This window comes from Pongo pygmaeus, chromosome 18, assembly GCF_028885625.2.
Source record: "Pongo pygmaeus isolate AG05252 chromosome 18, NHGRI_mPonPyg2-v2.0_pri, whole genome shotgun sequence".
Lineage (NCBI taxonomy): Eukaryota > Metazoa > Chordata > Mammalia > Primates > Hominidae > Pongo > Pongo pygmaeus.
This window is the reverse complement of record NC_072391.2, coordinates 68,176,977-68,187,322: the sequence shown is the minus strand read 5'-3', so window position 1 is coordinate 68,187,322 and position 10,346 is coordinate 68,176,977. Positions and strand designations below refer to the sequence as shown.

The window sequence follows — 10,346 nt, the reverse complement described above, 5'->3', positions numbered from 1 at the left end:
CATCCCTTAAGGATGGTTCCTGGAAACTGACATACGGGCTTAGTCACATCTTCATACCCAGCTGCAAGGGAGGCTGGAATATGTAGTCCTTATTCTTTGCAGTAATGTGCCTAGCAGGAAAAAAATTAGCTGGGCGTGGTGGCTCACACCTGTAGTCCCAGCACTTTGGGAGGCCGAGACAGGTGGATCACTTGAGGTCAAGAGTTTGAGACCAGCCTGGCCAACATGGCGAAACCCCATCTCTCCTAAAAATACAAAATATTAGCCAGGTGTGGTGGGACATGCCTGTAATCCCAGCTTCTCGGAAAGCTGAAGTATGAGAATCATTTGAGCCCTGGAGGCAGAGGTTGCAGTGAGCTGAGACTGCACCACTGCACAAAGAAAAAAATTATACTACTATGAAAAAAGGGAGAAAAGATTTGGGAGGAGAAAAGATTTGAGTTTTTCTCGAAAGTCAGGAGAGTATCTCCCTAGAATGCTCCAATCACAAATGCTCAGTTTTCTACTTTATCTTCATATAGGGTCAGCTCTGACTTTATCAACTGGCCTCCACAACAATGGTCTCCTTTCTGGATTGACTGCATAATGAGGAGGAGAAGGAAATAAGAAGCTGTGTGATAAGTGCTTTAGAATTTAACAAGCAAAGTTGTAAGGTAGGTATTAACATTCTCATGATAGAGATAAGAAATGGAGGCTTCCATCAATGCAAAAGACTGGTAAGGTCCTTACCTGTAGAGGCTACTGTTAAAGTGCAGGAGGATGCAGAGTGGGGGTCCCCAGTCTTTCCCACCACCCAGCCCCTCTACCTTGATAGATAATCTGAACCTTGGAAAGGACAGAGGCTGCTGGAGAGCCAAGAAATCCTAGACAAGGGATCTCACCTGGAGGGGAGAACAAGCAACAAAAACTGGAATAGAGCAAGAGAACACTGGTCCAAGAGAACTTCAGGGAAGCAGCAAGCAAACATAGGGCCAAGAAGGGCCGGCCAAGTTTCCTTGAACAGCCGGGGGCTCTTGGAGGATGATGAACAGGGGTGAGGTGGGGAGAGGGGAGCATTGTCAAAGGGAGGTGTGCAGGGCAGAACAGAGCACCTGTATATGTACTGCCATCTTGGATCTACTCTAAGGATTAGCATATGAGTTCTGCAGGTTCTCAAAGAATTCTATGTTAACCTAGTGTCACTGTCTTCTTGAGCAGAAGTTCTCAAAGCTGACGCCCATTGAAATCACCTGGGTCTTTTGAAAACATCCTATTACCTAGTCCCAACTTCCAATATTTTTTGTTGTTGTTGTTGACTTGGAGTCTCACTCTGTCACCCAGGCTGGAGTGCAGTGACATGATCTCGACTCACTGCAACCTCTGCTGCCTGGGTTCAAGTGATTTTCCTGCCTCAGTCTTCCAAGTAGCTGGGATTACAGGCTCCTGCCACCACTCCCAGCTAATTTTTGTATTTTTAGTAGAGACGGGGTTTCACCATCTTGGTCAGCCTGGTCTCGAACTCCTGACCTCGTGATGCACCTGCCTTGGCCTCCCAAAGTGCTGGCATTACAGGCATAAGCCACTGCTCCCTGCCTCAAGATTTTATTTTATTGGTCTGGGGTGAAGCCTGGGCATTGGGATTTTTCAGAACTCCCAAGATGATTCTAATATGCAGAAAAGCTGGAGAATCACTGCTCCAGAATGATGGTCTTCCAACTCCAATGTGTATATTCATCACTGTGGGAGGGCACCAAAATGCAGATTCTTATTCATGAGGTCCAGGATGGGGCCTAAGACTCTCCATTTTAATAACTTCCCAGGGGATGACAATACCGCCCATCTTGGGAACACTCTGAGTAGCAAGTTTGACGCTTTCATTTCTCTTGCTAATGTACACTTTTCCTATATTCATGGGGGCTTCAATGCATCATCTACTTATGCAAAGCTGTCTCGTCCTGTAATAAGTAAGCCTGTCCCGGACAGAAATCCAGGCCGTGTCCTATAATAAGTAAGACCATCCCAGACAGAAATCCAGACAGTCCTGGTCTGTATCTGCCTTCACGTTTAGCGTGTTGTCTGCTAAACTGATGATCTAGAGTGTCCCACGTTGAGCACAGCAGAAAGCACACCACTGGTGCTTAACACAGCTTTTATTAATATTAATAATTAATGCTTAGTGCTAATGAGTAACCAATTACCAATAGTAATAATGTTATCGAGAAAACAGTGATAGTCCTACAAGGCACAAACCTTTCTGCTTCCTCCCCCACACCCCAAATTATAGTTCTAAATGAGCTTCCAGAATCTTGTTGTGACAGGTACAACCTCACACGCATTCACTTAATAAGACAGCTGTATGGAGTGAAATTCCACTTTCAACAGATACATTTTCAGCGTGGCACACAGGAAATTAAATGTGAAAGTATCATTAACATGGAAGTTGTGAGTTTAATTCCCTACACAGGGTGCTGACAAACTGAGATTGTTTATCTATACCTCATCAAGGCTACCTGTTTCCTGGGGGATCCAGTCAATTTCTTAGAATATAAACTCTCTTGCCCCCTTTTTCAGGTGAACATCTACTCTTCATTTCTATCCTCAAAGATCCATATTCTCAGAAGGCAAAGAAATGAATGTGAGCATCTCGCTAAGATGAACAGGATTCTACAGTGTGGTTTGAGATTGCTAAGGATAGCATTCAGGGCTGATTCAGGACATGATTTTTTTTTCTTTAAATATTTCTCTTTAGAGGAAGTAATGTAGCACTTAATGTCTAATGACATCTATTCAGGAATTCATTAAAGAAAAGCTGATAACAAGATGTGTTATCATAGTCAACAATTAACGGTGCCGTGTAAGAATCTTGATTGCTCTTAGGATGTGTAACTGGTACGGCATTTGCTCTTGGGGCTGTTTTTACAAAAAAGGCAAGTGGAGCACAGATGTACCTTTCTGAGGTGATCGACCATAGTGATTGACCACTGTGCCACTGCAAGTCATAGGTAAAGAGATTAGCCAAGGTAGGCTATTCATGCCCTACATTGGTTACATGTGGGCAAGAGAGACCTCTAGTTTGTGAAATCTCTTTCTTTTTCTTTCTTTTTTTTTTTTTTTTTTTTAAGATGGAGCTTCGCTCTTGTCGCCCAGGCTGAAGTGCAATGGCGCAATCTTGGCTCACTGCAACCTCCACCTCCCAGGTTCAAGCGATTCTCCTGCCTCAGCCTCCCAAGTAGTTGGGATTACAGGCGTGAGCCACTGCACCTGTCCGTGAATCTCTTTCTTTCTAAACATCATTCATGTTCAGTTTTACCCTTCACTGCACATCCAACTGACTTGGGTGAGAGGAGTAAAAGGAGGGCTCAGGGGACCCTTTAGGGGTCAGGATACCCTCAAGGACTAGGTCAAAAGGAATTACAGGAAAAGAATTTTATTGACAATCTCACTTGACAAGAACTCACATAAAGGAGACTCAAGTATCTCTCTTCCTCTTGCTGGAAAAGGAGAAAATGAGGAAGCTGCCTAGATCTTTAGGGTTAGTCTTAGCCTGGAAAAAACCCTGCAGCATTCTGAGACATCTGAGAGGAGCTAGCATTTCAAACGGGAGCAAGCCCGCTGCATGGTGATAATCCTCCTCCCCACCTTCTGATCCTGACAAGGTGATGCTCAATTGATCCAGTGCCCTGAGCACCTCAGAACCTCCTCTTCCTCCCCACGGACTCATTTCTGAGGCTGGTTCAGACATTCACCTGGAGAAGCCTATCATTCCTCCTAATAGTCTTTTGGTTTTGATTTAAAGGTCTACTGAATGTTAGAACCAAAAGGGGCTTAAACCAACTTCTACCCCCAAGTTCCTTATTTTACAGATGAGAAAACACCCAGGGAGAATTATCAAAAGTCCCACAGCCGCCTGGAACATGAGCCCATGTTTTCAGACTCTCAGGTCAGGATTCTACTTTTTAAATCTCTTTAAAAAAAAAAAAAGCATATCTAAAGTCCGCAAGACATAGCTCTTGGATTCTCTTGCCTATGGTGGCACGATGTGAAGTCACTTAGCTGGCTTGGTAAAACTAAGAAACTCAGTACTGGCAGGCTGTTGCCCATGCTGGATTTTGATGAAGACACAAAGCTTCAAGTTCACTGCCAAAAAGCTCCACCACATTGGTAGAGAGCATTTTCTACTTCTGCCACCAGTGGGAAGTGGGAGAAATAGGCTCTTGAGTTTGGATGGATCATGAGTGCCTGAGTCAGGAGGGTATTATTCTATTTACCCCTCCAGACTCACCCTTCATTTTCCCTCCTTCTCCCTCCTACCCTCTGTGCCATGAGACTGACCTCTCTAGACTGCATCACCTAGATTTGCTTGCCTTCAGCTGGGTTTGGCCAATGTGAAGGCCCAGAAGGAGGTCAGCGATCAGGGGATTGGTTAGTCCGGCTCCTTCCTGCCTCACCATGGTTTGGGCGGTAGCTGTGTCCCTTTACCTGTGGTCACAGCTCCTGGCAGACCACCTCTGTCCCTCAGCTGCAGGTCTCGCCCAGCCCAGGAGCATGGTTCCTCCTCTTGCCACCTCGGTCCACTGAGGGATTTCATCGTCTCTTGTCAATTCCCCTTACCCTTTCACCTCCATAAACTGTCCCATTATTTAACTCTCTTTGTTAAACTAACACATTGAGTGTGCTGTCTTTTTTGTTTGTTTGTTTTTGTTTTTGTTTTTGTTTTGCCAGGACCCTGACTAGTACAGGGGCCCCTGGATGAAGCTGTATCAGGTATAAGATGGGCTGGGCAAAGTGGCTCATGCCTCTAATCCCACCACTTTGGGAGGCTGAGGTAGGAGGCTCACTTGGGCTTAGGAGCTCAAGACCAGCCTGGGCAACATAGCAAGACCCTATCTCTACAAAAAATACAAAAATTAGGCATGATGGTGTGTGTCTGTGGTTCCAGCTACTCAGGATGCTGAGGTGGGAGGGTCACTTGAGCCCAGGAGGCTGAGGCTGCAGTGAGCTATGGTTGTGTCATGGCACTCCAGCCCTGGACAGAGCGAGACTGTCTTAAAGCAAAACAAAACAAAATAGTAAGCTATGTGAGCTGACTTGTGTATGGAATCACTTCCATTTGAATGGGAGAGGAGGCAAAAATAAGGTAGGAGACATATGAGAAAACTAACAGCAGCTGGCAAAATTTGCCCAACGCTTGAGTGTCCTGGCCTATGTTGGATCGACTCATTCGAATTATATGAGACCAGAGTAGAATCACAGGGCTCCACTTCGGTGCCACCCACTGATTTATTCCGTGAAATTGGGTGGGTTCTTGCTTCCACCTCTCTGAAGCAGCTGTATGATTCTGTTCCCTTGCACACATGCTGAAAAGAACATGTTGCTACCTGCAATATCCAAACTCTACCATCTCATGGTAAGCTGTCTTAAATGCTAAAACAAACACAAATTGAACTGGTTTTCCCATCTGTTTCTTTAACAAATGGGAGCTTAAGCCCATAGGGAAACTGTGTGGGTCAGGGAAGCATCAAATGGACACTTCTGAATAAAAACAAATGTTTCTGAAGATCGCAAGATATTTCAAACAGAGCACTCCATTGGCCAGGCCTGCTCCCTTCTGATGCCTGCACAAGATCCCGATGACAGCATTATTTGCTTGAATTGGATTTGTTCCTGTGCCCAGAAACAACACACAAGGAACCTGAGATAGGAAATGGCTACTGGGTCCTAAAAGTCTTCCCAGGACACTGTCTGAGACCAGACAGGAATGAAACAAGAGTTGGAAACCACACCAGAGGAAATTCTTTGGGGTCTGGATTCTCGCTTTTCTTTTTTATTTATTTATTTATTTATTTATTTATTTATTTATTTACTGAGACAGAGTCTCGCTCTCTCTCACTCTGTCACCCAGGCTGGAGTGCAGTGGCATGATCTCAGCTCACTGCAACCTCCACCTCCCAGGCTCAAGTGATTCTCATGCCTCAGCCTCCTGAGTAGCTGGGATTACAGGTGTGTGCCACCACACCCAGCTAATTTTTGTATTTCTAGTAGAGATGGGGGTTTCACCATATTGGCCAGGCTGGTCTCGAACTCCTGACCTCAGGTGATCCACCCACCTTGGCCTCCCAAAGTGCTGGGATTACAGGCATGAGCCACCGCACCCAGCCTCTTCTTTTACTATTAAAAAATATCAAAAGCAGAGAGCATTTGCTTGCATTTTTATATAAAACTCCAACAGGTGAACTAGCATTCCCAGAGGAGGAGGTGGAAGCAGTGGTGGGGGTGGCAGTGGAGGCAGCAGCTTGACTCAAGTGGAGAACCTGGCATCAGCCCCCTGAGTTTTCTTTAGTCCCCTCTTACAAGCAGATGCTCCTCTGGGTCCCCTCCAGGCCTCCATCCCAGCTGGTAGCTTCCTTGCCCTGCTCTGGAACTAGACTATGCACACCCTGACTTTAGTCTCATTCCATTTTGCACATCACCAGTGCCTAAGAAAGTGCTTGGCACATAGTAAACGCTCAACAAATGCTTCGTGGTTGGTTATGTCAATTAACCTATGAATGATGGAGCCAGTGGGTAAGAGATGAATGGGTAAAGGAAAGAATCAACCATTGACAGTACTGTCTCTCTAGTTGATACATTATTTCTTTCCAAATGGGGCTGGGAGGAGTGGGTGGGTAATTGCCACCAGAGGGACCCAGTATGATGAGGTCACTGGGCCATTTTCAGGGATTCACTACTGTCTCTTGAGACTCCTCATCCTGTCTCCCTCCCTCTGTCTCCCTGTCCTTCCCTCTGCTCTCTGACTCTTCGATCCATTTCTTAATTCTTTTTGCTGAGTAGTTCTTCGGTTTTTATTTCTGTTATAGGGAGACCACTCTCACATTTTTTAGAATAAAAGATAGTGCTGGGAATAATCAAAATTATGTAATTTAAAATATTAACGTATTCACCAATACATTGACTTTATGATATTTGTGGACTTACAAAATAATTTTATTTAAAACCTAGTTTCAAAAATAAAATTCCTTCTACCAAATAAATATGACATATATCTGTTTCCATGAAAGCAAAATGAAAATAATTATCTTATTGAATCTCTTATTTGAATGCTAAACAATACCATTAGCAGAACAATACTCTTCAGCATATACATATATATTTGCCATATCTATTTCTAATATTATTGTATCATGGTATTTGCCTAAGGAATGTATATTTTAAACATGGACTTATTTTTTAATCTTTTTTTCATAAAGTTGCATATCATATACTCTTCCTCAAAGTTGCACTTTAATGCTTTTTGAAGTATTACATATAAAAAGTACTAAAGTTTCATTTTGTTGTTAATAAATTTAAAACTGTTCACTTCCTCAATTGAATGTTACTGAAGATTATAATAACATTTCTAATTGAGAAAATACTTTCTCCAAAGTTACTGAGATGTCTTATAAATTCAGAGCAAACTCTGCTGGAGTATATTCCAATTTTCTATTTTTTCAGATTAAAACATATAAATATTTTAGCCCAAATATTTTCTTGTGTACTGTCTTTTTACCACCCAAGCACTTTGGCAGGTATTTTTAAAGGGAAAAACTCTTCAGATAAGTTGTGTCAATTTATGATTCCAAATCATAGGTCTTTCCATTTCATTCCATTGAGTAAAAATATAAATGTATCCAAATAAAAACAGAAATATCAAAAGATTCTTTCCATAGGTTAAGGTATTCCAAAAAGAAATCGTAATTTTGAACAGGAAACCTTGCATAATTTTTGAACTCTCAACTTTTAATTTGTTCAGTTCTTTTCTTTCTGTTATAGGGATAACGTTCATTGTTTTCCTGTTTGCAAGCTTCATTTTCAACAATTGCAACTAGCTTAATATTTTAACCTAAAGTTTTTTTGAGCACTCTATTCTTTTGAGATTTTAATTAAATATATCCAGCTGGTGTTGAATAAAAGCTAAATATTTTAACATAAAGTTTTTTTGAGCACTCTATTCTTTCGAGATTTTGATTAAATATATCCAACTGGTGTTGAATAAAATATAACCACAATTTACAGATTTATTTATGAAAGAAGTTCAAAACCACTGCAGAACGTGTAGGTTGATTTACAAAGAAACTCTTCAAAGGTGCAAACTCTTGAAAAACTCCATTGATGGCAAGCAGCAAAAAGATAAAAAGTCCATACTGCCACCCTAAAGTATTTTTTAATATTCAACATCAACTTCATCACAAGAATATTGTGGTCTGATTGCTCTAATGGAGTATACACAAATATTTGTAAATTTAAAACACTACAATTTTTAATTGATTTAACATTGCAGTGAGTGGGAGGAAGCTATGAATTATATGAACATCAAAACAAATTCTAAACCTACTTCTGTCTCATAGGTTTCTTAATTTTATATTGACATTGCCTTTTACCATGAATTTGTGCTTCACCAAATTTTGAGCGGGTGTTATCACCACAAAATTTAGTAACTTCATTTTGAATGTTAAACTAACAAGTCCATTAAAAAATGGAGTATTACTAGTATTAACAATAAGATCAGATGTTTCACCTTCTTTAGAATGAACTTTCAGAAATTTTAATAATTTGATTTCCTGAATTGGAAGTGAAAATTTGAACCAATTATTAGAACTTCTGCATTTTATTTGTGAAGCCTCTAATAGCACTGATAAAACAGATAGCCTTTGAACTGTTTGCAATTTTTCTTCTGTCTCAAATGCCAATACATTAAGTGTAGGCACTACATGTTTTGCACATGCATAACAAAAACTTGGAAGAAAAAAATTTTAGATATTTAGCAAAGAAACAGTCATTTGATAACAATGAAAAATCATGCTTTGCAGAAGAATCTGTAAGCCCACCTGCTACAGATTCACATGTAAATTCACCTATAGGAAAGTCTTCTTAAAATAACTAATGATTTTTAAAATTAAATGCTGATATTCTGTTAGCAAATCTTGTTTTCTATGTGGTCATCTGCCACAATAAATGGTAAATATTGATAAACATTTTTGTGCAAGTTACATGTACATTGGCTTTCGTGAGTAAGGAAATTCAGTACCTAATTTTTCATTAAACATGTACATGTAGTTTTTGGAGCTCATGGCTGACAAAAGGGATTACTTCAAAATAAAAATGTTACCAAATAATAAAATCAATAGTTGCAAATGTCAATTATATAATAAATGCAAAACTGGTATTGTAAGAGCTTTCAGACTATTCCATGTTCTATGGTGGGGCTGCTCAGCCTCTGTGTCCTGCATGGACCAATATTTTCCTGCACACCTACCCTCTGGTTTCCACAGTTCCCATGGACCCTGCCAACAGGCATCATGGTGGCAGGCTGCATGCCATGGGCCCCAGCACTCTGCACAGGTAGCCGGTAGGGCAGCAGCAGTCACTTCTCACCTGGAGAACCTGGCTGATCCCACGTGCTTATATCTGGGTGCACTTCACATCCCTTGAGAATGCGGTGTCAGTTACCTTGTGTCTGGAACACAGTAACAAAAGGGCTTGGGTATCACTGGTAGTCTTTCAAACCTGACCACAAGTTCAAAGGAGAACTCTGAACTAGCATCTCACACACAGCTATATAAGACCTTGGCAGGAGCTGGTGGAACAAAAGGCAGCTCTCTCTATCTACCCCTCCTGGCTTATTTTGTTGTTGTTTTTGTTGTTTTCTTTTTTAAAAAATTGAGTCAGAGGCTGGGCGCAGTGACTCATGCCTGTAATCCCAGCACTTTGGGAGGCCGAGGCGGGCGGATCACGAGGTCAAGAGATCGAGACCATCCTGGCCAACATGGTGAAACCCTGTCTCTACTAAAAATACAAAAACTAGCTGGGCGTGGTGTTCCTGCAGTCGCAGCTACTCGGGAGGCTGAGGCAGGAGAATGGCTTGAATCCAGGAGACGGAGGTTGCAGTGAGCCGAGATTGCGCCACTGCACTCCAGCCTGGCGACAGAGCGAGACTCCATCTCAAAAACAAACAAACAAAAAGTCAGAATTAGGTACTAAAAGCCACACAACATGCCTGAACAGGGATTTGAACCCTAGACCCTCAGATTAAAAGTCTGATGCTCTACCAACTGAGCTATTCAGGCTCCTTTCCTACTGACTTATTTTAATGCAATAATAAATAATAGCACTTTGTTAAAAATAATAAAGGTATAATCTGTGACACATCCAAAGTGTACAAGATGAAGAGATAATAGGTATACACCAGGAATCCCCTGGGCAAACTGGGACCTGTTGGTACCCTATATATTAAGAGTCTTGGGTTTTGTTCTCACTCAAGCAAATGTCCAAACTTTCTTATCCTTTTCTCTTCAAAGTGTTTTCCTATGTGCCCATCCCTTAGGACTTCT

General features: G+C 41.7%; 1 non-coding gene across 1 annotated transcript; it reads right to left on the bottom strand.

Annotated features, from left to right (window-relative positions):
- Positions 1-10,009: 10,009 nt before the first annotated feature.
- TRNAK-UUU (transfer RNA lysine (anticodon UUU)) lies at positions 10,010-10,082 on the bottom strand. Its single transcript has one exon. It is a non-coding gene; the product is annotated as a tRNA-Lys (tRNA).
- Positions 10,083-10,346: the final 264 nt, after the last annotated feature.